Source organism: Antennarius striatus, chromosome 1 (assembly GCF_040054535.1).
Source record: "Antennarius striatus isolate MH-2024 chromosome 1, ASM4005453v1, whole genome shotgun sequence".
NCBI lineage: Eukaryota > Metazoa > Chordata > Actinopteri > Lophiiformes > Antennariidae > Antennarius > Antennarius striatus.
The window spans coordinates 28,987,851-28,994,212 of NC_090776.1; positions in this window are offsets into that span (position 1 = coordinate 28,987,851).

Below are 6,362 nucleotides of genomic sequence, written 5' to 3' on the forward strand. Positions count from 1 at the left end.
ACAGTTCATCTTATTCACCCTTTAATTAGCAACAGTGAGTGGGTTATGTTTAAAGTCTCAGAGCAGAATTATTTACACATACAAACTGTAAAACACAAATAAGCACATTTGATTAAAACGTTATATTGTTACCTACATGTTTGTTTATATGTTACGTATACTTATAAATGAAGTCCATGCACCGCTCTGAATCGAAAAAAAAATTTGAATTGAGATATGTTCATTCATTTATCTTCCGAACCGCTTTAGCCACTGTATCGGGTCACGGGGAGCTGGAGCCTATCCCAGCTGGCATAGGACCTGAGGCGGGGCAAACTCTGGGTGCAACGCCAGTGCGCCCGCTGATTTGAGATGTGTAATCCTCAGTTGTTGTAGTAAGGCAAGGCGAGTGGAAAAAAACCAAATGAGTGGCTTCACTTGACTCGCTGACTATAGATTGTAGCTTGATGTCACTTTTTCTCGGCCAAATCCCTGGGATCACCAGCGCCCCCTACCATGAGACACGAGAACTGCGCGCCTCACTTGGTGCCTTTTCCCAACGGTTTCATGACCGCTCAACTCAAGAAAGACGTTACACACATACAGTTGTTGACAAAAACAATGTACATTATATACATTAACTAAGCTATGGAAATTTAATTTATGTCTTCCATTTCCATTTTTTGTCTTGCTTCACCTGCTCTCCCTTGACTGCACGTCACTGATCTGTACATAGGTCTGCATCACAGATTATACACGTTTGAACTTCATATACAAATATGTGCTCAAGTGATCAAAATGTTTATGTCAACGGTGTCACACACACACACGTATACAGAAAATGTTACACAACAGAGGTAACGGGAAGAATTGCCACAAGTTATAAAAAGTGCAAACAACAAACAAGTTAAAAACTTGAAAAACTGTGATCTCAAATGTTGCATTGTGTTTTATTTTGAAAATCAGTTAGCTGTTATACTTCCTGCCCTTCTGCTTTTCTTTTCCCTTCGACCTTACCGATTGATTTTTGTATCAGAACCTTTTGTCAATATTTGATCTTTCCTGTTTTGCTTCCACTTTGATTTGGATATTTGGATTCTTCATGTATCAGACCTGCCATAAGGCAACAAACAGCTTCTATGAAAGGAACAAGACGGAATAGATTCTGAACAGTTGATGACACTTCTTGCTTGCATGTGTGTGTTTAGATTGTTCATGTACGTGTGCCTATTTGTATTTGTGTGCTTGTGTGTGTCTGCAGAGAATGTTCAATCATCTGTTCCCGTAAGGCTACAGTTTCAGCTAAATCTGGTGGATCCAAGTTTTTATTTAAATCCCCACGTAATGCAAACAATCAGATCCCTACCAGTATAAATGTGACTATTTTTTTTTCAATCTTCAATATTAATTATTCCCTGACAAAATAAAGAAAATGTCTAAAACACATCTCAGACTTAAAAAAAACTAGATGTGCCGTTTCATAATACATATTAGGTCTGCCACTGTTATGTTTTGGAGCATTCAGAAAACCAGAATGTCAGTACTTTTGATAAATTGTCTTGATACTGAATGGTTTGTGTCCTAATAGAGAGTAATACAGCCAGGAAAAAAAAGCTCACCAAAAAAAATGTGCTGCACAGCTTTTAGTACAAATCAAATGCAAACCTCAGCTACATTTTGTGTCTTGGCAATCAAGAATTCTGTTAGATGTAATTCCAATGACTGAGATGTAGGTTTATGTATCTGTGAAATTTAATTGATTTGGATTAGGTTTTTGTAAATGTATTGTTTTTTGCAATTTCCCCACAACGATTCCAAAATGACATAGATAGATAGATAGATAGATAGATAGATAGATAGATAGATAGATAGATAGATAGATAGATAGATAGATAGATAGATAGATAGATAGATAGATAGATAGATAGATAGATAGATAGATAGATAGATAGATAGATAGATAGATAGATAGATAGATAGATAGATAGATAGATAGATAGATAGATAACTGATAAAGATCAATGACAGTCATTTCTAATGCTATTCATGTCCACTGAATAATGTCCAACACTCAGTATCCCTTTAATTCTGACTCCTGAGTTGAATTTCTGCCTCTTTATAGGCTAAATGCCCAGCAAGTGAATCACTCACACAGCAAAGTGATCTTCATGTAAAGAAGCAGTGAGAAACTGTAAACATCTACCGCTCAGTCACATTTCATCTCATCTAAAAAATGATGACCTGAAGATGCTCAACGCTGACTATATTATAATAAGGAACACATGCCTGTATGAGTCAGTTTCCCTCACTACGCAGCCAAGACTGTGTGTGTGTGTGTGTGTGTGTGCGTGAGTGATGGCGTATGGTGCAAATTCATGAATTTGTGCATGTTCCTGAGTACATGTGACCTCATGCATGTGTCAGTCCAGCCACGTGTCACAGCAGATGTTGCCTGAGGCGTCTGCAGCGTCTGACCTTCAGTAACATTTGAAGAGGTGGCAGAGCACTTGTCAAGGACGGTACATCTCTCTGGCAAATTCCCATACCTTTCCTTTCATTAACATCTCTCTCCACCAGATCTGCTGTTTGTAATTTGCATGATATTATCATACGTATTTGGGCCAGCTGTTGCACGCTGCAGTGTGAAGAGCTAGTGGGATGCCAGGTCACACAACGGAGTCCAGGTTGGGTGACAGGGGTGTAAGTGGTTTTTGGGGGGCATATGGTGACATGGCATTGAGCTGCATTTGGTTACAGATGAACATACTGAAAAGTAAAATCTGATTTTCACATTCAAATAAAAAGCCATTTCCCTCCTTACCTGTTATTGTGCCATTGAGTGTTGGAGTGGGTGTGGCCTCCCACTTCCCTCTCTTGCTCATCCACTTTTACACCCACATTTGTCCATCTCATCTACGCAACTAGCTGCTACAGTATTTAAATGCTGGCTCTTCACTCCACTCTTTGCAAAATTTCTGTTCACACAACACTATGGATAAGTGAGTATTTCTTGTTTGTTTGTTTGTTTGTGAGGGTTTGCCCCTTTCTCAGTCTCCTAGTTTCACTTTTGCTGCCTTGCTCGATGGTTCTGTATTCCGCAAATAGCATGGCCTGCTGCTTCTCCTTGTTCTACAGATGCTCCAGCCCAATATGTCTTCACAAAAAGTCAAAACTTAACAACCAGTTTTGTGGACTGAGTTTTGGGACTGCACAATCACCTTTGTTTGTCTGTAAGATGTCTGAGTGTCCCTCGCCTCTCACCTGGAAATCGACTGGGTAAGGCTCCAGTAACTCCCGCGACCCGCCATAAGCGGAACAAGCAAATAATAGGGCAAAGTAATATAAGGCCAATCAATATCTTCTTCTTCTTCTTTTCTTTTTCTTTATTTTTATTAAAAAATACAAATAACATTTTAGGATGATCAACCACTTTGCATAATTTAATCCAGTTCCATTATCATAATCTGGATCGTAGAGATTAAAGTATGTATTTGGAGGAGGGGCTGTGTATGTTAAAATACAATGCTGAAACGGAGAGAGGCAGAGACCTGGACTTTATTTAATGGACTCTCTCTGAGTGTTTTCCAGTTTCAGTGATGCCCCGGGTTTTTTTTTTTTTTCACAATTTGTTTCTAAATGATTTTGAACTATTTTTCTACAATATTCCTTGTTTTAGAAAATACAAAAGAAATTGAAAATGTTTTTGCATTTCATTGCTTAAGACATCACAAATCCCAGTTGCCTCGTATATAATATCAAATAGCTCAACCTTCATCTACAACATACATGCATTAAAAATCACATATATGAACGAGGATCGCTAAATGTTTTCAGAAATTCCATATTTCCTGCCCTTTAATTTTACATTATCAGTTCTGAGTTATTATTTGGCTGCTTTACTCCTCATGTTGGATTTATATTTGTTAGTGCAGCATGACATGAGTAGATTTATGGCTGTGTTCTTTAAAGCTTAGGCTATTGGCCATTTGTGATGCTGCTCGGCCTGAGGATGCTGCAGCCAGGTGGCGACCCTGCATGCAGCACCTGGCACACAACAGAGTGCATAGAGCCAAATCCTGGTCCAAGAGCTGCCCTTGCTGGCCAGTCTGCCACCATAAAGAATAAGCAGAGTATGTTGTCACATAGTCTAGTTGCAAAAAGCTGATAGAAATCACTAAGATCACGCATTACAATGAGCAGGATTGTTTCAGTTCTTTTTTTCTTCTTCTTCAGTTAATTGAAATGTCTCTCTGCATGCATGAAATATGCTGATGTAGACATGCACACAGTGTAAGTACTGTAATTGGCATTTCATTGACAAATGTTAGCTGATAGTAAAGGCTGCTACCCTAATCCAGAAAGACTTTGCATTACTTCAGTGTTTCCTGATGATTGAAAGCATCTCTAACGGGATGTGACTTCAGACAATCACTGCATGCAGCTGTAAGGATTCAGTCATGGAAGGATTTTTAGTCCTCCAATGTGTGGTTTCAGACATTTTCAGAGACAAGAGGCCAGTGAAGAACTCCTCCTTTAGGTAAACTGGTGCTTTGGTGTTCATAGGACACTCCAGAAACTAAACGTGACATGAATAAAAGTAGCAACAACTAATGAAAATTTAAAAACTGTGGTCCAGAAATCTACAGCACAAAAATCAGAAAAATGTGGAATAACTTGAATATTCAGGATCCAGTACCAAAAAAAAAAATTGAGCGTGATCTCTGACAAGCAGCAACCTAGAAACCCAGAAAGAGTTCCTCAAAATGCTGTTGTACAATATGTCTAAAAATGACCTCAAAGCTGAAAGCTTCCGTCTGATTGGTTACAGGTTCATGAGTTTGAATCCCACTGGTGACCTTTGTCAAATGTCACCATGTTCTGTCTTTCCAACCTTCTGTGTCATTTTCTATTTTATACTGTCTATTATAGGAAGCCATAAATATAATCGTTAATATCAGTGCCATTCAGATAGGAGAATCACCACCTCATTACCGCCCCTGTCTGAAGGACTGATTATGGGATGGAAGGAATAGTACCAAGCCAGGGGCGTCCTGATGGCTCAGTCTGCTAATGGATGTACAAGCTTGAATTGCAGCTAATTTGACACAGTTGTATCTCTCCCTTCATTTCCCTGCCACTCATCACTGTGCCTGCCAGCATATAAAGAAAGAGGAAATTAAATACTTATAAGGTCTGACTGTCCCCCCTCTCTTTATCAATAAAAAGGACACCAAAAAAAGAGTTGTTGAAACCAGCAACTATTGAATCTTGCTGTGTTTGATCCAGGATGGATTATGGGCCAACCCTGATGAGTATGTCTCCCACCCTCTTGGATATGTAAATGTAGCAGCAGTGGACAATGTTGTGTACTCTGAGTGTTACAACACAGACAGGATGGCACAGGATATCAGGAGGAGGGAAAAAGGTTTAGCCAACAGATTATTTTGAATTATGTCATTCCTGGAATAAAACAGCGTCCACCCTCATTGGACGAGGCGAGTACATTTATAGTGATGCCTGGAAATCAGTGCAAAACTAAATATGACAGGGAATTTCCCCTGTGGGAGTGAAGACTAGAACTCGCCTAAAGCAGATATAATGTTGGAACTAATAAGACCAACAATCAGGTTCTATAAACACCAACCAACTGTTTGATGTGATAGCTACCAGATTGGTTTCCATCAATGACTACCTGAACTGCTTTCTTTAGCACTCACACATACCACTATACCCACACAATGCGGATTACATATTACTACACTCCTCCAAGAAACTCTACGCTTTGTGTGTTTGTAAGTTATTTCTACATTGTGGACCAGAAAATAGTTTGAGAGAGTGCAGTATATTTATTCAGTATTTATATATATATATATATATATATATATATATATTATTATTATTATTATTATTATTATTATTATTATTATTATTATTATTATTATTATTATTATTATTATTATTATTATTATTATTATTATTATTATTGTTATTATTGTTATTGTTATTATTATATTAATAATAATACATCTGACTTTGGGTGCTCCGCGGAGTTTCTCTCCAAGGTGCTGAAATAAGCTGCGCCGAGAACGGGTCACGTGACTGCGCTTCCTCTCGGTCAGAGCTGGCTGAGTGTGTGTGTGCGCGCGCGCGCACGAGCGCGAGCGTCTTTCTGTGCGCGCGTGCAAGGACGCACGCGGGGACACCTCAGCGCTCCTCACGAGCGGGTCGGGCTCGTGAGGAACGCACAGCGTCGGGGTTAGCCGCTGTGGTCTGACCTCAGCTCGCGGCTCCAACAGCTGAACTGGTCACAACTTCCTCTTCCTGCTGCTGCCCACCAGGTCTGGCTGTGCTCAGGAGGAGATCATGTAAGAATCCCGCAGCTT